General features: G+C 36.3%; 1 protein-coding gene and 1 pseudogene across 3 annotated transcripts in view; one reads left to right on the top strand and one right to left on the bottom strand.

Moving 5' to 3' along the window:
- The window catches only part of CTNNA3 (catenin alpha 3), a 1797739-nt gene that overhangs the window by 791296 nt on the left and 983433 nt on the right, over nt 1–23010 (top strand). The gene's annotated exons all lie outside the window — the stretch shown is intronic.
- Nucleotides 4709–5273, bottom strand: LOC116572923 (annotated as a pseudogene).

Raw genomic sequence — 23010 nt, 5'->3', positions numbered from 1 at the left:
AAGACAGTGAATAAAACCTGATTCAAAGATCCTTTACTGTTTGGTCCAAATCAACAATTTGTCATTATTTCCGTTCACTATTCAATATGCTGTGCAACCCCTGATCCAGTCACACCACAGTATTCATCTAACTCTGAAAAAGCCATGTTTTAATATGCCTTAAGTCACAGTTTATGCTATTCTCTCTTATAAGAATAGCCTTCCCTCACTATCTATCAGGTGAAATTGTCTATAAAATATATCTCAAATGTTATATTCTCCATAAAACCTTCTCTAGGGATTTGGTAACTTCCTCATTAGCACTTTCAGGTTATTCACCGTACACATATGACATATAAATACATTGTATTATAATCGTTTATATGTAAATTTTTTCCAACTTAATATCCATTAAATTAAGGGGTGGTGGAATCTCATTCATCTCTAAATATCTCCTACTCACAGATAATACATATGCAATATGTGTTTCATGACAGGAAAAAAAAATAAGCATGATTCAGGGGGAGACACTTCTATAATAAGGAAGTGTCCCTGGTAGGAATACCTGTTGCTGGTTCGTAAATCTGTGTTACCCAAGATATGCTCAAGTGTAAGGGGACTGTATGTACTGAGTATGATGAATGTTCAAAATTTGAGTCAAAGAGCCAGAATACTAGTTTTTATTTTTCACCATTTGCCATTTCTGTTTGATTAAGAAGTGTTGCAGATGAATTTTTATTGCTTCCTCATTCCCTTCCAACCTAAGAAATTTTACTCTGAGGACACTTTCATTTGTGTCTGAAGGCAATGACCTTGTATTCACAGAAAAACAACTCCTTATTTGGGGTTATCAAAATGTGAAGGGGTAGTTTGGGGACAAGCTCTTTTATTTGGGGCTGGTTACTCTGTTTCTTACCTACAGTATTATTTCAGGGGACTTTTTGCCGTAAGTGGGCTTTCATTAAGTTTTACTGGAATATCTGTAGCTTTTAAAGAGAAGGCTTGCCAAAAATGTCAGGAAGTCTGGCTTTAGAAGCTGACTTGTAGAAGCCTGACCCAAAGGACTATTTGTAATCTGACCCCTGTGTGTGTACTTGGTGCCAGTTCCCATTCTAGGTGTTGGAGATAGTATTAAGAAAAAAGAAAACACATTTCTACACCCATAGTATTCATCATCCAGGATGGCTTACAGATAAATGACTTGTTGCAATGTGGGTAGTGAGTGCTCTCCTGAGGAAGCACAGGGTGCTATATGACTTCATAGCCATGGCACCTATCCAGATTCAACTTGCAGGATGAGAACTGAATTAAGTCCCAGTGAAGAGAAACTGCAGTGGTAAAGGTGAATGACGACCAAAAATGAGAGACTGATGCATTTAGCTAGAGCAGTGGTGAGAATATTTTCTTATTCATTTTGTGAGTTGTCAGCTTATTCTCAGCAGAATTGGGGTTAGACAAGTTATGAAACTTAACCTAACTAGTATTCAGCATGGCCTGCACCTCTGCGCAAACATCTGTAACATTAGTCAATGAAAAACCAGGTAAGAATTATTGGTCAGTATCTTCAGAAATTCACTTCAGGGCATCTTTGGAAATCTGCACTACCCTTTTTTCCTAAACCCATGTTAAAACAGATGAGGTGCAACGGTGACAGCTTGGATAAGATTCTTGTCCACAACTACCATAACTTGACTGAGATAAATGTGGACCTGTTGTCAGAAATAATTGTATCTGGCAGCTTATATGCTGCAAAAAACTGGCATGGAGTCACATTGTCACGGTAGAGACTTGAGGTCGAAGCAAAAGCACTTAGAGCCATTGTGAGAAGTGGTATCCTGAAGGGAAAAGTTTTTATCTCATAATGCAAAATCAATATGGAATTCCGATCCACATTTTTTTTATCTTTTCCCATGGGAAAATTTGGTGTCTTAGGCAGTTTATGCCAAGCAGCCTGCCCTGTGACATGCACTACCTTCTTTCAGACTTTTCAATATCACAATCAATTTGAGGCCATCAGTTGGAGTTGCTTCTGTCCAAGGCTTTCAAGCAGACAATTCCCAGATGTGCTATGTGTACTGAAGCCAGGATAATGTCTTCTGGAATAATAATGTGACTTCTCTACAAAATGCATCCCTCATGGAAAAAGAAAAGTTAAAAAAACAAAACTCATGTTGATGTTTTGAGATTTTAAAATTTTTAGTCAGTTTCTCTGATAACCTTCTCCATGTCTACTTTATGACAAAGAACAAGTTGGGTTCTTATTAATATAATCATCTTGTTACATCAATCTGAACATAAGAATCAAGGAAGACGGGGGCACCTGGGTGGCTCAGTGGGTTAAAAGGTCATGATCTCAGGGTCCTGGGATCGAGCTCTGCATCGGGCTCTCTGCTCAGCAGGAAGCCTGCTTCTCTCTCTCTCTGCCTGCCTCTCTGCCTACTTGTGAACTCGGTCTGTCAAATAAATAAATAACACCTTAAAAAAAAAAATCAAGGAAGACTTCTCTTAAGTAATCTTCCAGTGGTAGTGGCAAATGTGTTTTAATATGTGCTAGGGATAGATATTCTTTTTTTTTAAAAAGATTTTTATTTATTTATCTTTCAGAAAGCGGGAGAGATAGAGGGAGAAACATGTTCCCTGCTGAGCAAGGAGCCTGATGCAGATGCGGGGCTCTAACCCTGCATCCTGGGATCATGACCTGAGCTGAAGGCAGATGCTTAACGGACTGAGCCACTCAGGCATCTCAATAGATAGTCTTAGCTTTAAGATTTTGATAGTGTTCTCTGAACTATAATTGATGATAGGATGAGTTGAAAATTTAAATCATGGTACAAATTCATCAGATATATTAATAACATAGTTTCTAACATGAATTCTTATGAGTTTCAAATTGGGCAGGAGCCTAATAGAGGTTTCTGTTTTTAAAGATAGAAAACCTCTTGAAATGCAGACTTCAGGAAACAAATGATAGGGTAGCAATGCCTTCAATTTAGTTGATGCAACTATTTTTTCAAGAGATGAGAAAAATTATCCTTTATTTGTATATTATGGATTGCCCAACTGAAATATCTAAAAAATTAGATTTGGTTGAAAATTAGATATTAAAATATTAGATATTAGATTGAAAAGTTATTAGGACCAGAAAGATAGTAGAGTAACCAAGAAAATTAAAAACATACATACACAAAATAAATTACTTCCTATTTGTTTTTGAACCGATTATTGTTAGTAAAACAGAAAAAGAACCATTTATAACCTGGATAAACAGAAAAAGTCTTGTAAATTATGAATTATTTCTGACTAAACTTAAGTGGTGTCTATAAGCTATACCATGAAAGTAGAGACCAAAACAGTAACGATAACAATAAAAATGCTACTGAGGAACAGAATATAGTGGTTTCTGAATTGGAGGACTCAACAGGCTAAGTTAATGTGTGTATAAATTCAATGCAACATGATAAAAAGCTTCAACAGGAATTTTTGTTTTTAATTCTGTGCTTTAATAATAGTTTTCATCTTAAAACATCCTATTGTGTAAATTTCCAAACACATACAAAAGTGAAGAGAATAATATAATGAACTTTCCTGTAACCAACAACCATAACAGTGTCAAAAATTATTAGCACATGGCCAAACTTTACTTATGTATACCCACTTATCACTCTACCTGCATTTTGAAGCAAATCACAGACATCATATGATTCATCTGTATGTAACTCTAAAAGATAAGCCCTCACAAAAAAATTGCCAAAAAAGTATTGTGATATTATCCAATTTTAAAATGTTAGCAAAAATTTGATGGCTTTGAATCAGATACCAATCAACATCAAATTCAATATGCATGCACACAAAAGGCATGTGTTTTTCTTAGTATACATCTAAAATTTCCTTTAAACTATAAACTCTCCCTTCCATTTTCCCCTGTACTTTATTTGTTAAAGAAACTGTTATTTGTCTCATAAAATTTCTCATGTTCTGTATTTTGCTGTGTGTGTCTTCATAATATCATTTAAAAATTTCCTCTGACCCCTATTTTCTATAAGCTACATATCTAGACATAGAGGTTTAATCAGATCCCATTTGATGTTTTGGAAAGAATACTTAATTTAGGATGTTGCATTCCTTCCATTGCACACTAATGAACTCACACTAATGAACTCACAGTATCTAATATCTCTTTATTATGATAGATCTATGAGTCTGTAGGTGATTGGCCTGATTCATCCATTATAAATTTAGTTCTTTATCAGTTTTTCACCTGATCGTTTATCTGTTATTGATAACTATAATATAAATCTATTTGTTCAGGAGATAATGCAAAACAGTAAGACTCTAATTCTATCATTCCTTTTTCATTTATTGGCTAGGATTCGTTTATAAAGAATAGCCTTACTATCTCAAGTGTATATGTTGAGGCATATATAGAAAAGGTGCAAAAAATGCCTGACTCTCCCACTTTAATATCAGTTTTCAGAATAATATGTCAGTTCTCTAAAATTCTCTAGAGATGATTACTGAGTTGTTTTATGTATCATAACAGCATGAATTTTCTCATATTAGTTATTTTTCCATCCAGTGCAGTTATTTTTATGATTTTGAATTTATCTCATCTTTGCCAATAGAAATCTCTTCAATTTTGTTTCTTTGAGGCAGATAAAGATTTGTTTTATTGAATATGTGTAATCTGTATAATTGCTGAAGCCACTCTATATAGACAAAAGAGGGAATTTTATTTCTTGGTATCTTCCTCCTCAAACAGTCTTGATGATTCCTTCTTGGGCTGGAGCTGCTCTTCACAGTGCTTGGTCTTAGCTCTGTGGGCCTCAGCCTGGTCAGCCAGAAGCTTCTTGTCAGCCTTGTCTGCCTTCAGCTTGTGGATGTATTCCATGAGAGTCCATGTGTTTTTGAACATGTTACCCTTCACTTTCAGGTATAGCCTGTGGTACAGGTAGTGGTCAATCCTCGTAGATCCAAGTATCTTCTGAGCAGCAGGTACTGAATTCTCATCCTCCTTCTCAGACTTTCAAGCACTGGCAGTAGCTTTTCTCTTACTGATGCCCATATGTCTGCCCTTCTGGCAGGCCATAGTGTTTTTCTGGCACCGAGCCCGGGAATGGACCATCGCAGGGTTCCAGATGCTCAACCCATCTTTGATCAATTTCTGGACATGCTGACGGGAGTTGGCATTGGTGATTTCACTGGTCTCATTGAGGTCCTTTCAGCTCTTCTTTTTGCCACAGAGGAGGACACTGGAAGCAAGCATCCTCTGAAGTCTGAGCATACTCATGGCTGTAGCCACAGTGGCGAAAGGAAAGACAGGCATCTCTTAAATTTTTTTCCCAAGTCCTTTGGAAATGATCCCTGTAGGCATTGACTCATCCTCACTTTTTGGTAGGACAAGCAGTCCCAGGATCTTCTTTTCTATTTTTTGCCCAAACCAGGAAATAGTCCTGTCTCTAAGGCACCTTGTAACTTTTGTGGGAAACAATGTTTATAGTCTACAGTTTGGCCACTGGTGAAGCTCATTGCATTGCTACTTAATTGGTCACTGTTTCTAGGCTATTTCCAAGTGTTTATATTTCCGATTCAAATTTCAGTTTATGGGTTTTTTTTTCTATATTTCTTTCATTTAACATATTTAGCTCTTTTCTCTTAAACCAACAATCTTGGTTCCATATGACTGTACATACTATAATTTAAGAATAACTTTAGAACAACAGTCATATTATTTACAATGTGATTAGTAAAAATAATTTAAAGTTTCTTAAAGTTCTTAGTTTATGCTACTTAAAAATAATATGTATAAGGTTAATATATCAATTCATACACAGCTGTATTCCCTTGTTTTTGTGGATTTTTTTATTTTGACTTAACTTTGTTTAATGATTATTTAAAACATTATTGTAGTTTCAAAGTCAAAACCCCAAAGTAGTAAGGCACATTTGGAAAACTCAAGCTTCTCTACCTTGTCTCTCTTTCCTGGATGTCACCATTTTTTTTTTTTTTAAGATTTTATTTATTTATATGTTAGAGAAAGAAAGAGGGAAAGCACAAGCGGGGAGAGCAGCAGGCAGAGGGAGAAGCAGGCTCCTCTCCCAGCTGGGAGCCTGATGTGGGACTCCATCCCAGGACCCTGGGATCTTGACCTGAGCCAAAGGCAGCTGCTTAACTGACTGAGTCACCCAGGAGTCCCTGATGTCACCATTTTTATTAGTTTTTGGTTTATCTTTCCTTTCTTTTTAAAATATGTATAGATATATCTCTATATGTGTATTCCTGTTTCTCTTTTCTTTGATAAACGTAGCATACTATAAATGCTTAAACACCTTGCTTCTTTTCTCCGAAATAATATATCCTTGCAGTATTTATTAATATTCCTCATTCTTTTTACAAAGTACCTAAAAGTCATGGGACTCTTTGTGGAGCAACATGTAATATTTACATTTGGTTTTTAAAATAAGTATCTTGTACTAAACGTGTTCCTGCTGTTTGTTATTGTGACAGTGCTTAGCAGGCACTGTCCTAGTGCTTTATATGTATTGCTTCCATTGATTCTCAGGACTTCCTGGTAAGGAAGCAGTTATCCTATTTCCATTTCTTATTGAGAAAAAGAAGGCATAAAGAGATTAAGTGACTTTACCAGGGTTTGTAGATAGTGAATGGGCAGGACTGGATTCACATCTAGGCAATCTGACTCCAGGGTCCATGCGTTTATGACTCTATCATACTGCCTGCCCCTCCTGGAATACAGAAAAGGAAATAAATAAACAGAAGGAGTTAATACAGTTGAAGAAAACATACAAAAGAACACTTTATATTAAGAACTTTTTAATCACTAACATTTTCCCCCACTTAATGAACAAATATTATTTGATTTTAGTGACAATATATTTTGATCTACTTCACAAAATTTTTTTGAATATTCTTTAAGGACATGGTTGAAGATGTGTTGATACCCAGTGCTTGACAGATGAGGTACCTGAAGTCTTGGAGGAGGCAGAAGATATGGCCGGTTGATAATAAGTAGGAGCTTCAACTCTTGCTTCCTGTCTCACATAATAAAGCTTTGGAGCCTTTGAACCCAAGTAACCAGTTATCACTCTGAAGATAGCATATTCAATTCTAGACCCTTCTAAGCCTGAAGAAGAAGGCTGAGTCTAGTTCTGACCGTGCATTAGCATACTTGCTTCTAAACAGGTCACCCCCACTTAAATTTTCCTTTCGCTTTTCCTTCTACAGCTCTCAGAGATGGTGTAGTTCCATTGATATATGGCTGCTCATTGGACTACTTCTTTTTTGTTTGTTTGTCAGTTTTACTGAGAAATAGTTGACTTACATTGCTGATGATAGTCTGATTTATGTATTTGTGAAATAATGACCACAATAGGTCTAGCCAACACCATCATCTCATATAGATACAATAAAAGAAAAGAAGAAAAAAGAAAAAAAAATTCTCCTTGTGATGACAGCTCTTAGGATTTACAGTCTTAACAGTTTTCTAATATATCACACAACAGTGTTGGCTACAGTCAACATGTTGTACGTCACATCTCCAGCACTTACTTAGAACTGGAAGTTTTGATCTTTTGACTGCCTTCCTCCAACTTCCCCTACCCCACTATCTGCCTCTGGTGCCCACAAGTCTGATCTCTTTTTTCTATGAGGTTTTTCCCTTTCTCTCCCCCCCCCTTTTTAAAAGTTCATATAAAATGTATTATTTGCTTGAGGGGTACAGGTCTGTGATTCATCAGTCTTACACAATTCACAGCACTCACCATAGCATATTCCCTCCCCATTGTCTATCACCCAGCCATCCCATCCCTTGCACCGGCCTCAATCCAGCAAGCCTCAGTTTGCTTCCTGAGATTGAGTCTCTTCTGGTTTATCTCCCTCTCTGGTTTCATTTTGTTTCCTTTTTCCCTCCCTTCCCCTATGATTCTCTGTCTTATTTCTCAAATTCCTCCTATCAGTGAGATCATATGATAATTGTCTTTCTCTGATTGACTTTTTTCGCTTAGCATAATAGCCTTTAGTTCCATCCATGCCTTTGCAAATGCCAAGATTTTTTTGATGGTTGCATAATATATGATACACACAGACACACAGACACACACACACACACACACAGAGGCTTGTATTGCTATATATTTTCCTCTCAGGACTGTCTTTGCTGTGTCCCACAGATTTTGAACCGTTGTATTTTCATTATCATTTGTTTCCATGATTTTTTTCAATTCTTTAATTTCCTGGTTGACCCATTCATTCTTCAGTAGGATGCTCTTTAGTCTCCATGTATTTGGGTTCTTTCCAACTTTCCTCTTGTGATTGAATTCTAGCTTCACAGCATTGTGGTCTGAAAATATGCAGGTAATGATCCTAGTTTTTTGGTACTGGTTGAGACCTGATTTGTGATCCAGGATGTGATCTATTCTGGAGAATGTTCCGTATGCACTAGAGAAGAATGTGTGTTCTGTTGCTTTAGGATGGAATGTTCTGAATACATGTGTGATGTCCATCTGGACCAGTGGGTTATTTCCTTGTTGATCTTTTGCTTGGATGATCTGTCCATTTCAGTGAGGGGTGTAGTTGAAGTCCCCAACTATTATTGTATTATTGTTGATGTGTTTCTTTGATTTTTTTTTTATTAAGTAGTTTATACAGTTGGCAGCTCCCACATTAGGGGCATAGATATTTAAAATTGTTAGATCTTCTTATTGGACAGACCCTTTGAGTATGATATAGTGTCTTTCCTCATCTCTTATTGTGGTCTTTGGCTTAAAATCTAATTTGCTTGATATAAGGATTGCCACCCCAGCTTTTTTTTTGATGTCCATTAGCATGGTCAATTGTTTTCTACCCACTCGCTTTAAATCTAGAAGTGTCTTTGGGTCTAAAATGAGTTTCTTGTAGACAGCATATTGATGTTTTTTGTTTGTTTGTTTGTTTTTTGTTTTTTTTTATCCATTCTGATACCCTGTGTCTTTTGATTGGGGGCATTTAGCCCATTTACATTCAGGGTAACTATTGAAAGATATGAATTTAGTGCGATTGTATTGCCTGGAAGATGACTGTTACTGTGTATTCCCTCTGTTCCTTTCTGATCTATGTCACATTAGGCTCTCTCTTTTGCTTAGAGGACCCCTTTCAATATTTCCTATAGGGTTGGTTTGGTGTTTGCAAATTCTTTTATCATTTGTTGTCCTGCTAACTTTTTATCTCTCCTTCTATTTTCAGTGATAGCCTAACTTGATATAGTATTCTTGGCTGTATATTTTTCTCATTTAGTGCTCCGAATATATCATGCTAGTCCTTTCTGGTTTTCCAGGTCTCTGTGGATAGGTATGCTGCCAGTCTAACATTTTTTACAATTTTTAGTTACAGACCTCTTGTCCCAAGCTGCTTGCAGGATTTTCTCTTTGTCTCTGAGACTTGTATGTTTTACTATCAGATGATGGGGTATGGACCTATTTTTATTGATTTTGAGGGGGGATTCTCTGTGCCTCTTAAATTTTTTTTTTTTATTTTTTTTTTCTATTTTTTTTTCTTTTTCTTTTTTTTTTTAATATTTAATTTATTTTTTATTTTTTTTTATTTCCAGCATAACAGTATTCATTATTTTTGCACCACACCCCGTGCTCCATGCAATCCGTGCCCTCTATAATACCCACCACCTGGTACCCCAACCTCCCACCCCCCGTCCCTTCAAAACCCTCAGATTGTTTTTCAGAGTCCATAGTCTCTCATGGTTCACCTCCCCTTCCAATTTCCCCCAACTCCCTTCTCCACTCTAAGTCCCCATGTCCTCCATGCTATTTGTTATGCTCCACAAATAAGTGAAACCATATGATAATTGACTCTCTCTGCTTGACTTATTTCACTCAGCATAATCTCTTCCAGTCCCGTCCATGTTGCTACAAAAGTTGGGTATTCATCCTTTCTGATGGTGTGCCTCTTAAATTTTGACGCCTGTTTTCTTCCCCAAATTGGGTAAGTTTTCTGCTATAATTTGCTCCAATATACTTTCTGCCCCCTCTCTCTTTCTTCTTTTTCTAGGATCCCAATTATTCTAATTTTTTTCATCTTATGGTATCACTTATCTCTTGAATTCTCCCCTTGTGATCTAGTACTTGTTTATCTCTCTTTTACTCAGCTGTTTTATTCTCCATCTTTCGGTCTTCTATATCACTAATTCTCTCTTCTGCTTCATTTATCCTAGCAGTAGGAGCTTCCATTTTTTTTTTTTTTTTGCATCTAATTAAAGCTTTTTTGATTTCAACTTGGTTAGATTTTAGTTCTTTTATTTCTCCAAAAAGGAATTCTCTAGTATGTTCTGTGCTTTTCTCAAGGCCAGCTATTGTCTTTATAATCGTCATTCTGAGCTCTAGTTCCCACATCTTTCTAACGTCTCTGTTGATTAGGTCCCTAGCAGTAGTTAGTGCCTCTTATTCTTTTTTGGGGGGTTATTTTTTTCTGCTTTGTCATTTTGTCCAGAGAAGAATAAGTGAATGAAAGGACAAAATGCTAAAAGGGTAACCATAACCCCAGAAAAATATACACTAACCAAATCGGAAGAGGTCTGAACCCAGGGGGTGAGGGAAGAAAGGAGGAAAAAATACACACACACACACACACACACACACACACACACATGTAATCAGGCTGGTGAATAGAAGAGAGCCACACACTGATTTTGGTTGTATTTTGCTTTGTTAGAAGAAATGGCTTCCCAAAATTTTAAAGAAAAAGAAATTATATATATACAAAAATAGGGGTGAATATGACGAAGGGGTGGAATATGACTGTGAGGATGAATATTTAAAAAGATTTTAAAGAAGAGATTGATAGGAAGTTGGTTAATAAAAGAAAGAAGAACATTAAAAAAAAAAAAGGGAGAGAATGTGAAGAAGTGGGAGACTAGAACAAAGCCATACACTAGATTTAGGGTATATTTTGGTCTGTTAGAATAAACTGTATCCCACAATTGTAAAGAAAGAAAAACATATATGTACAAAAATAAGGTTAAATATAATGAAGGGATAAAATATGACTATAAAAATGAAAATTAAGAAAGATTTTTTTAAAAAGTATTGATGAGACAGAATCTTGGCTAAAATAGGAAAGAGGAAAATTTTTTAAAAAATAGGAAAAGAAAAAAGAAAATTAAAAAATTTAACTTGGAAAGACTAATGAATCATGGAAGAACATCCATGAATACTATATCATGTATTTTTCTAGTGCTGGAGTTTAGCGGGTCTTATTGATTGGTAAACTTGGCCTTGGCTGGATGTTTTTGCTGATCTTCTGGGTTAGGATCCTGTTGCAGTGAGTCTCAAGTGTCTTTTCCCCAGGGGGAATTGCACCGCCCTTGCTAGGGGCTAGCCTAAGTAATCTGCTTAGTTTGGGTTCCGTCTCAGTAGCTTTTGTTCCCTGAGCACTTTCTGTACAACTTGGAGGAAGAGAATGAAAATAGCAGCCCCAGAGGCACTGAGAGTGCCAGGCTCCTGTCTTCAGTGAGCCCTCAGAGAAAATTAGTCAATCATGCCTGTCTCCCTGGTCTCCAGCTGAGGTCCGTGTTCACCTGGCCTGTGACTGAGCCTTTCTGTCTCTGGTGCATGGCCCTCTTTGGAGTTTTCAGACCCAGCTGATTGCTGCAGTGCACTCTCACACTGCTCCTTCTGGTGGTGTGTGTGTGTGGGGGGGGGATTCCCCAGATCTGCCACTTGTGGTGTCCTTGTTTGAAGAGCAGTGGCCCAACTGTGCTTAAGATCACGGCTTAAGGTAACCCTCAGCTGAGAGCCCATTTCTCAGCTCCGTCCTTGCAGCTGGCTTCTCTGCTCAGATACCTGGGAGTTCTGCCACTTTCAGGCACCCCCAGTCTTTCTGTGATCCTGAAGGTCCTGAGAGCAAACTGTCCCAGTGAAGATTCCATCCCCAACTTAGCCAATGGAATGATGTCCCTCCATGGAGCAGATTTCCAAACGTTCCAATTTTGTATTCCACTGCTCTATCATTTGCCAGTAGCCAGCTGATGGAGGCTCCCTCCCCTCCATACCCCATGGTCTATATTCTCATCTATCCCCTTGGATTCACTTCTCTGCATGTCTTACCTTCCAGTAAGTGGTCGCTTTTCTGTTCATAGAATTGCTGCTATTCTTTTCTTCAGTCTTCTGTTGATTTTGTAGGTGTTCAGAATGGTTTGATAACTATCTATTAGGTCTCCTACTCCTCCACAATCTTGCTCCCCCTGGACTACTTCTAATTTTATTGTGAATTTCCTCTTCTTCTTCTTCTTCTTCTTCTTTTCAGTATTTAATGAGGCACTGATCATTTTTCTAATCTTGCAAATGAAAAGTCTACTGTATATATATGTAGTATTTGAAAATACCTGCTTCAAGGGAAACACGATTTTAAAAATTCGATGCCACAGTTAATTGGCTTTAATTATATATAAAAAGTAGAAACTGCTGAATCCTATGCCTTTTCTTTCTTTATTGAGTTTATTGTGCTTTAAAAAATCTGCATTAAAATATGAGATGGAAACAAACAAAAATATTATCAGAAAAATAATTTTGATAGTCTTAATTAAAATATAAATCCACACAAATATGGAGATAAATTAAATAGTTTTTCAGTTACTATCTAAATAAGATCCTGCATTTTAAATGTTTTATTTTTATTATCTACTTATTTATGTAACTTTCTGGTTATAAAAATCTTTTGTTTATACTATATTAAGTTTCTGTTGTTTTATGTGTTTTTATGTTTTTTTCTTGTGTTTGTTTTTTATACTTATTTATTTATTAGAGAGAGAAAGAGGTGGCATGAGCAAGGGGAGGGATAGAGGGAGGAAAGTGTACTCCTGACTGAGTGCAGAGCCAATGCAGGGCTCAATCTCAAGACCCCAAGATCATGACCTGAGCTGAAACCAAGAGTCGCATGCCTGAGTGAGCCACCCAGATGCTCCTTCTTGTCTTTTTAATGACTTTTTAAAGATCCCATCTATGTAGAAATAACTTTAACTTAAATTACACATTGTGTTATATTTATCTGTTTTTGAGGGGAAAGGTGAAGGAAGTAAAACTTATAGACTAAACACTCATAAAAGAAGACATAGGAAATAACTTAAACACAGGAAATCAGGGTTCTGGATAATCTCACTAATTTAGAGTGATAAAGTGGATAGAATATAGTTTCTGGTATCTGAGTCATGAATTCCTTTCAATCTCCTTTACTTATAACACTGTTCAAGTTATTAATGATCTCTATACATATAAATTGCCTCTCAGATTATTTTGAGAACAATAGGACAGCAACTAGTAAATTCATGGACAGAGTACCTAATTAATAATTTTGCTTTATTCATATATATTTCATTCTAGAAATGATCGAAGTACATTCAATAACTTTTTACTTTATGTTATAATTTATTTTGCAAAAATACTATGTAGATGATGCTATTTATACATAAGACATATATGCATACATACATCTGCTTTGCCAATAGTGTTAGATGCAAAGATTATAAGGATGAGTAAGATAGAATCCTACTGCAAGAAACCTACCAGTTTTTAATTTCTGCCTCTGTGAGAGAGTCCTTTTGGACTTAGTTTTGATTGGCTATGATTCTTTAGACAATATCTACAACAAATCAGAACTTAGTATGTAGCCTTACAGAAAAAGAATTGTAGAGTATTTATTCAGTACTAAAATGATTGATCTTGTATTAAATTCTAGTGTATTAGATCTTCCCTAGTTTTCTTGGATGGGGTAAACTTAATCCTCTAATCTTCTCCCAGAGGTTTGCTCTTCTTTGCCTTTATCATCATCCCACTTATTAACAGCTAGTAAGTACAAGTCTCTTTAGCTATCTTGCCATTACCAGTATGAATTTCTGTCAGGCATATTGATTATGATTTTTATTTCTCCACAATGCTTGTTTCTTATTCTCTTTACCTAGTTTTCTACTTCAAAATTTTGCTGCCTACAATATTCTCTTGGCTCTCTCCTCTAGAATATTTGCACATTAAATCATGCTTCAGAGTCATTTTATTAAATTCCTCTTATTCATGATCTCTTTGTTGTTTGGGTGGTTACATGCAATTATTTGGAACAATCTTAAAGAACCCAAAGGGCCCAAAGTAGCTATTCCTATTAAAATACACCTTCTTATTGGGTGTTAAATAGTTTATTCTCCTGTTTAGGCACACAGCTAGTGCAAGCAATGAAAAGGTACAGGGCATCTTGGATACTTTGGAATTTCAAATTATTTCCTGATGTCTTCTCAAATCTTCCTATAAAGCTTTGTGAAGCTTTTCTAAGATCGAAAACTGTATGCAAGCACCCAAGGGTCAGGCCTTTCCTAACCTATGCTTAATGGCTTTGCTGTGTGAGCTAAGATCATTTATAAAAATCACAGAAGAGCAGATTCATCTGTTACCATGTATAGTAACATCTCAAAGAGACAACCAAACATGACAGCTGAAGGGACTTGCAATTGAGAGAGAGAGAGGAAAAAAAAAACAAAAACAAAAACAAAAACAAAAAACATGAGCAGAGTTGAGAGCCATATAATTATCCTCATTCACACTGTGACTAGCTTTAAAGTGATTTATTCAAAATGGTTACCCATGTACTCTTAGTCACCTCCTTTCTTGACTAAGTGCTAAATTCTGATTTTGGTATTTCTCTGTAGAATATATTTGTCTTGCCTCTTGAAAAAGAATTGTGCTGCATTTTCAGTAGTGTTTAAATCAGTTAATCATATTTCCCAATTATCCCATAACATTACTTATTTGAATTTCAAGTTGTAATGTTCTTAGGGAAAGCTTAATATCTTCATTATACATACAGTCATGGTTAGCTAATTAGCATCCTGAATGCTGCAGTTTAACCCGGATGTCACTGTTTCTGGGTTGAATGATATGTTGGGTTTTATCATTTAAAAATTGTAATGATATTTAAAAATATCATTGTTGAATTCTAATTAATAAGAAGCCCCCTTGCAAGTGTCCAGGCACCATATGAATGCATTATAGCTCTCATTTATTGGTTTATAAATAAAAGTACCCTTGAATGTTTTCCAAAAGACTAATGTGATTTACAATACAGTTAATGAAAATTAAGCTATATTGGTTTTCCTGAAGGAAAATTGCACTACATAATTATTTTAAAAATCACTGTTTATTTCTTCAATTTGTTGAAAAACAAGAAACAGATTCAAAACCTAAGAGAACACATTGCATTTTGACATTGTCTGTAATTAAAAGATCAGTGCCTCAGAAACAATTTTATCTTGAGTTACCATTTTAGTTGCCATTGTACTTAAGGATTTTTTATCTCCTTTCCTTAAATAGGCATTCTTGTTTTTTAAATACAAAATGTAAAGGAGCTGCAATTATTTCTGTTATTAGATAAGTATCTTGTAGTTTTACTAATTTTTAGCATTTAGGTCTCGTTATTTTAATTTAATGATTATTATACAATGTACAAAAATATGAATCAACAGAAGTCAGAGAAATGAAGTGATGTGTACTCTGTTACATGTTGGACAATGGCAGAATTGGTACTAAAACTCAGTCCTCTGAATAGCCAGTCTAATGCTTTTTCCTTTATCTGGACTTTTGGTGCCCTGTGATCACTTGAGCTGTGGTATCCTAGAAAATATACATTCAAGGTTCCTCCCTGTCTGTCCATGGCCTGGTAGCTCTTTTCATTTTAGCACTCATTACTATTCCATTGTCTGGGGTACCTGGTTGGCTCAGTCAGTAGAACATGTGATTCTTGATCTTGGGGTTATGAACTCATGCCCCCTGTTGGGTATAGAGATTACTTTAAAAAATCATATTTCATTGTCTGGATGCACAATAGTTTATCCATTTACCAACTGAAGAACATCTTGATTGCTTCTGGGTTTAGGTAATTATGAATAAAATGATTTATAAAATCCATGTGAAGTTTTTGCATGGAGGTAAGTTTTCAATGATTTTAGGTAAGGAGTGAGATTTCTATATTGTATCATATGGAAGGAGTATGTTTAATTTTTTAAGAAACTGACAAAGTTTTCCGAAGTCTATACCATTTTGCATTCCCTCCAGCAATGAATGGACATTCCTGTTGCTCCACATCGTTAGCACTATTTAGTATTTTCAGTGCTCTGAATTTTGATCATGCTAACAGGTGTGTAGTGGTATCTCATTGTTGCTTTAATTTGCATTTCCCTGGTGACACATGATGTGGAGCATGACATCTTTTCCATAGTAACCTTTTAACAGAATCATTCCCTTCTTAAAACTCATCATTGACCCCTCATTACTTGTGAAAAACAGACTCTATGATGGCCTGGACAGTTTGCTACGATTTGGCACATGCATAGTTACCTTGTCTTGTATTAGGTATATATTGTTGCTGTAACAAATTACTACAAGCTACACATACTTAAAGCACAGTGCTTAAAACAACACAAGTTTATTATCTGAGGGTTCTCATAAGTCAGAAGTCCAGCATGGATCTCACTGGACTAAGATCAAGGTGTCAAGAGGACTGTATTCATGTTGAGGTTCCAAAGAAGGATCTTTTCTGTTGCTGAAGATGCACAATTCAAATTCACAGAGTTGTAGGACTAAATGTCTCTATTTCCTTGCTGGCTGTCACCTGGGGCAGCCTTAGTTTCTTGGTGCCTCGCTTTAGTTTTTGCACATGGACCTCTACACCTCAGAACCAGCAACAGGGCATCTATCCTTTTCAGGCTGCGATCTCGCCAACCTTTCTTCCATAGTCACATCTCTCTTTGACTACAACCTGAAACCACTTTTAAGGAATTGAGAGATCAAATTAGCCCTACCTGTGTAACCCAGTGTAATTTTCCCATCTCAAGATCTGTAACTTTAATGATATCTGTAAAATACCCTTTGCCATGGGTTCACAGATTTCAGAGGATGTAGAATTTTTATTCTTATCACACATCTCTTATTACCTTGATCACTCTCTAGCCACATTGCTTCCTTTCTGTTCCCAAACCTGTGAAGCACTTTCCTACCTGAGATACATTGAATTTCCTGGGTCTTCCTCCTTGGATTTCTTCTTCTGACTCTTTGCATGGTAGTAGACTTAGTCAAAGTTGGTTCAGAAAGTAGGTCCAACTGAATTCATAAATAAGAATTTGGTGAATTGAAGCTATGAAAATTTGGGGAGAACAGAAGCTGTAGACAAGATATTGAGTCTGACAAGTAAGAAGGTAATACAATTTCTCAAACTTACATGGTTGGACCGTTAACTCAGGTCCCTGATGTATTGGAAGAGGTTGAGTTTTGGGCATGTGAATTTTTTTTTTTTTTCCTGCAATCAGTGTCCTCTCTTGTATTGGGATAAGAAAAGTACATGAGGGTTTATCAAAAGCAATCAGGAAACTCATTTGCATTCTTCTTCTCTAATGCTGGATCTTTTGTTTTAGCTGAGGGGTTAGTAGGCTACTGATTTTGAAAAAGAATCATTCAAAGAAGAAGGCATTGCTTAAGAGAGAGTATAAAAACACCAGTTATTTTTCAGACAGAAGTTTGTTTTAAATTATATTCTCCTGACTCTCTAAGGATTTCTTTCCCACCTAGAGATGAACTCTTAAGTGTCAATCTTGATCTTTTTACATGGAGAATGAACAAATATATATTGCATAATTGTTAAGTAGCAAGCCAGTAGAGTGTGTAAAATAGAGCCAATGCTGTGACAGCCCTCCTAGTCTGATGAAACTCCATAGATATCCATCACCTTGTATTAGAAAATGCAATACAGCCCTTAGAAATGTCATTGCTATTTTCAACTCAACATTATTTGGGACTGGTGAATAAATTAATCAGTCTCCCTTTTAAGACACTGTAGCTTCATTTTTTTTTTTTTTTTAAAGATAAGTCTGCTTCAGGATTTGAAGGTTGAGGGATTGAAGAAGAAAAGCTTTCCCCTGTTTATATCCTGGTAAAGGGAAGCCTTGCACTTAATTTCATTTCTTCACATTAGCTAAGGAAATTTTTGTATCTCAGGATATAACCTGATGTTTAATAGTGGAATGAGTAGTGTAAAACAGGATATGATTTGGAATTAAGGAAATGGAATACAATGTGGAAGAGGCTGAGACATTACAATGAATCCTGGCTTTTCTGTAAAATCTAGCTACTACCTGCTTGTACTTTTTTTTTTAATTAATTTTTAATTTTTTATAAACATATATTTTTATCCCCAGGGGTACAGGTCTGTGAATCACCAGGTTTACACACTTCACAGCACTCACCAAAGCACATACCCTCCCCAGTGAACCTGCTTGTACTTCTTAAGGCTATTGATTGTTAAGGGTGTTGGCAGAAGAAAAGGGAATCAGGTGGTTCTGAAGTGGTATTTAAGGTTTTGATGGAGAATCCATGAACAGGTGGTAATGAGGAAAACACTGATAGTCACTGGAGATGGCCATGTAGGCAAAGTGAGGTAGTACCTTGCTTCTGAGGATCTAAAACACAGAATTCAACAGAAGGGTCCAAGTATCAGGAGTATGATCATGATGGTGACTGAACTTGGGGATGGGGTGAAATACCTGACTGCAAAACTAAACAACCATAAGACAGGTTTGATGTTTAGTCACAGATCATTTTGCCAGAGCTTCTTTCATGACTCCATCCTTGATGAAATCACAACAGGATTTCTCATAGTGATATTTTTGAGCTTCTAAATGGAAGTTAAGGAGCCTAGCTACAGGGAGATGAGGAGACTATTATACAATTGTCTCCAAAACTTGTGGCTTTAATTTTTTTTCTTTTTTATTCATTTCTATCCCCCTCTCCTTACCAATCCTACTTTTTAATTCACTTCTGTCTCCCTTCTTTCTCTTCTTTGGTTCATGGCAAAGAAGAATAGAGGATGACAGTATAGGGGCCATGAGGAAAATAAGGGAACCTTCTTTCTGTTAACCTTTGAGAAGTCCTGCCATAGACAATTCTATATATTTTTGAACAGGGATGTTACCAATGATCATCAAGTGAAGAAAGTCATATTCTCCAGTTGAGCAAACAGAGATTGGATTGTCAGTCACCTGTGTGATCAATTTTTTCTTAAAGAAACACAAAGTATCTGCCCTTTATAGCATCAGCTGTGACACCAGAAGTGCATTACAAAGAATCTCCCTAAATTATTTCCTTTTCCTCCTTCTATCCTTCATTCAGCAGGAGTTTATCTTATTTTTCCTCTTTCTTGTGATTTTGAAATTTGTGCTGAATGCACAAGAGGGCTAAAGTACAACAGTTTCTTGGTGCAGAGACTTGCCACCCAGTTGGCATTTTTATTATAAGAACAATTACCTGGGGAGGTGATTTACTGGCAAGAACAAAATCAGTGTATCCTATTATCTCCCAGTGCTTCCCTAACAGACTCTCTAGGACATAGTATATAGAATTCAGAGGGATCTTGAGTACAGAATCAGGACATTCTGAAAATCTGAACAAGGAAAATTGAAAAATTGAACCTCAAACATCTGTATCTCTTTGTAGTAGATACAGTTGCTTATCAAGATGTAATAAGATAAATAACATTTGCCTTAAGGTAAATAGGTAAAGGGATATTATATGTTATTAATAGCCTTAGAATAATGCAGTCTAGATTAATAGCATCACAGCATCATGACCTCAGCATCATGACCATCATAGCATCATACATTAAACTATGTAAAATAGGAAAAGCATTCTACTTGACTTTGCATGATGAGTTATTACTTTAGGTGCTTGGGTGCCTTTTAATAGGTCATCTGGAGTGCTCTCAAACTCTGTAATGATCTCAGAAAATGAATTCACTCTCAAACCAGTATTTGTTTTCTTTCTTTCGTAAAAGGGTTACTGTAAACACTTTATGACATGCTCCCCTTGATTTTTCTTTATCCCAACCCATTCCCATGCCCTTATTCAGTTACCCAGTGCCCTCCTGGTATTTCTGGGTGCTTGAGATTATTGAACCCCATAATCTTGACCTTTACTCTTTGTCTTCCATATTTTTTTTTTCTGTATGAGTTATCCATTGCTGTATAACAGCTGTAAAACCTAATGGGTTAAAATAATACACATTTATTATCTCACAGTTATGTGGGTCAAGAGTTGAAGAGTAGCTTAGCTGGGTATTTCTGGCTCAGGATCTCTCTGGAGGTTGCAGTCAAGCTATTGATGGAGGCAAGAGTCATGTGAAGGCTTGACAGGGGCTGGGATACCTGCTTCCAAGAGGACTCACTCACATTCACTTGGCAAGAGGCCTTTTGTTAGGGCAGCTGGCTTTTTCCACAGTGAGTGATGCCTTTTATCACTGAGTCTTGAAATTCATATACCATCACTTCTTCCATATTCTATTCATTGGAAGAAAGTCACTAAATCCACCTTACTGTCAAAGAGGAAAATCAAGCTGTCTTGAAGGAAGGAGTATCACATAACTGGCGGGTGTATTTTAAAACTACCAAATCTCCCATAACCCACCTATGTCTTCAGTTCACCTATCTCATGTCTTTATTAGTTCAAGATGAAACTACTAACAATTGAGAGTAATTATGTTAAAATATTTAGTTCTTTTGGGGAACATAGTATAAAGATTAAAAAAGCATACAACCAGTTCATATTGTGGCTCTCTACCATTTACTGCTTATATGACTTTGGGAAAGTCATTTAAGCTTTATAAACCTGCTTTCATCAATTGTTAAATGGGGATTTTGATATCTACCTTGCAAGATATAGTAGAATCAAAGTCATGCATGCAAAACAACTAAAACAGAGTTTTCCATGTAACAGGTTCACAGTTGGTTGCTATAGCAACAACATTGATTATTATGGTAGCCATTGCATTGTATTTGGGAACTCTGTATTTTGATGACATTGGCATAACTCAAAGAAATTTCTTTTTTTTTTTTTTTCAAAGAAATTTCTAAATGGTGAAAATCACTGTGCTAATGGGTATGAAGCAACATTTATTATCAGAGCTCTCCTCAGCTCGAAGGCTTATTTCCATCCCCCACTCAGCTGGTCCTTCAGTGATCTCGCCCAGAGAGGTCAGTGTATTTTTAGTCAAAACGTCAGTCAGTGTAGGGTCCTGGCTCTGAGCCCCTGCTCTACTGCCTATGAGCTATGTGGTCTTAGGCAAACTTTTTAAATCATCTTTCCTCATATATAAATTTAGGATACTTATTCCCTTTTGCAGCACAGTGAATCAGTTGTAGCAGAAACAACAGTGGCTCACAAACTGATATCTCTTTTTGTTTAGTAAGTCAGTAGTTCCCAAATAGGGCTGTTCATTGGAATCCCCAGGAGCACTTAAAAAAAATCCTGATGCCTGGTCCCCATCCCAGAGATTTTGATTTAATTATTCTGGAGGCTATCTGGCATCTACACATTTGTGATTTTAAAAAGCTCCCCAGGTATTTCCAATGTGCTAATAACCACTGGTTTAGGTCGATAATTTTCTCTCTTACATCATTAGACCAAATGGTCTAAATCAATTAGATTTCAGTTAAAGTAGTCTAAAACCACTTATTTGGATCTTATCTTTCAATGCTTTTGATCTTTTATTTTTTCCCCTCTTGAAAGTTTTATTTTTCTCAGTACACGTTTGACCCATTTGTTCTGTGCTTCCTGATTTTATTATGCTAGTTTTGCCCAACCCCCCCAAGTCCCTTGTGGTATGGGTCATATATTCTACTTTTTAAAATAAGAAAGGAATAAGCAAGTATAAATTCATGTTGTTGCTTTTAGATAGATTATTCTTCCAGCAGGAAAGATGACACCATGTTGCTTTGGTGGAAGTAGATGGGCATCCTGCATGCTTCATAAGAACCATTGATGAATGGTGTCATTGGCACACTGGACTAAGTATTGGCAATAGTGCATATAACAGATGGAGCTGAGTGTAGGCAGTCAAGTGTTCAAGCTCTGTGTCTGAATTGACTAATGGTTTTGATGGCAGAAATTCAAGGCCAAAGCACTGGGATGCCAGTCTTTGTGTTGTATGAATGCCTGCAATTAAAGCTATGAGACCACTCCCTTTCTGCTCTAACTCAAATTTAATTAATTTTGAATTAAAACAAATAGTTTTCATGACCATATGAGGCACATTTTGGGTTTGGCTCATCAGGATTAGTGTAATGACGTCTCCACCCCTTGGTTATTCCCCACAAAAGACCCCTAAGAAGCTGATTTAAAATGCCATCCAAAGTGGCATGTTGCTGTTAAATATTTTGATATGTATAGGGCATTTTCATATCCGTGTCCTATGTAGAGTATTGGTAGGTGTCCTGTTAGAAAATGCCAGTGGCCTAATGTAGCATAGAACCAGTATGGACATTTGGCACTTGTCCAAAACTCCAAGAAGGTCATTTCAGAACTATTTCAGGCCAGGTCTTGTCTAAAATAAAGATACAGTTCAAGATGTAGTTTTTAGATGAAAGTTTTTATTCATACCTTATCTGGTTATTGTTCTCATAATTAGCTGTACTGGTTAAAGTTCAGTCGTAATACATCTAAGATCGTAACATTAGTTTCTATGTGGGTTATTTAGCTTTATTTTATCTCATTATCACAGATTGTTCTTTTAATCCTGCTAGGGGCCTTGCAAGGGTCTTCTCTCTGGAAAGAAAAAAATGTATATAATTACTTTTAGATTTTGTATGCTAATACTCTTCATTCTCTACATTGGAAAACTATGTAACTCAGATTACTTGGCTGCTTGTGCGGATACCGGCATATGATTTGAGTAAATTGGATCTGAGTTAGTGTAAACTCTCTCTTGGGTCATTTTCACCCTGTTTGCTTCTTTTCAGAGACTCCAACAGTAAAAATATTCATGAGTGTAGGAATAGGGTAATTATAATGAACTGACTAGTGGTTTCATTAAATACATGGGACAAATGAAAATGAAAACACAATGGTCCAAAGCCTTTGGGATACAGCAAAAGTGTCATAAAGAGGAAGCATATAACAATACAGACTTACCTCAAGAAAGATCTCAAATATACAACCTATCCTTATACCT

This window comes from Mustela erminea, chromosome 14, assembly GCF_009829155.1.
Source record: "Mustela erminea isolate mMusErm1 chromosome 14, mMusErm1.Pri, whole genome shotgun sequence".
Taxonomy (NCBI): Eukaryota; Metazoa; Chordata; class Mammalia; order Carnivora; family Mustelidae; genus Mustela; species Mustela erminea.
Note: the sequence above shows the minus strand (reverse complement) of the source record. Positions and strands in the feature narration are given on the sequence as shown.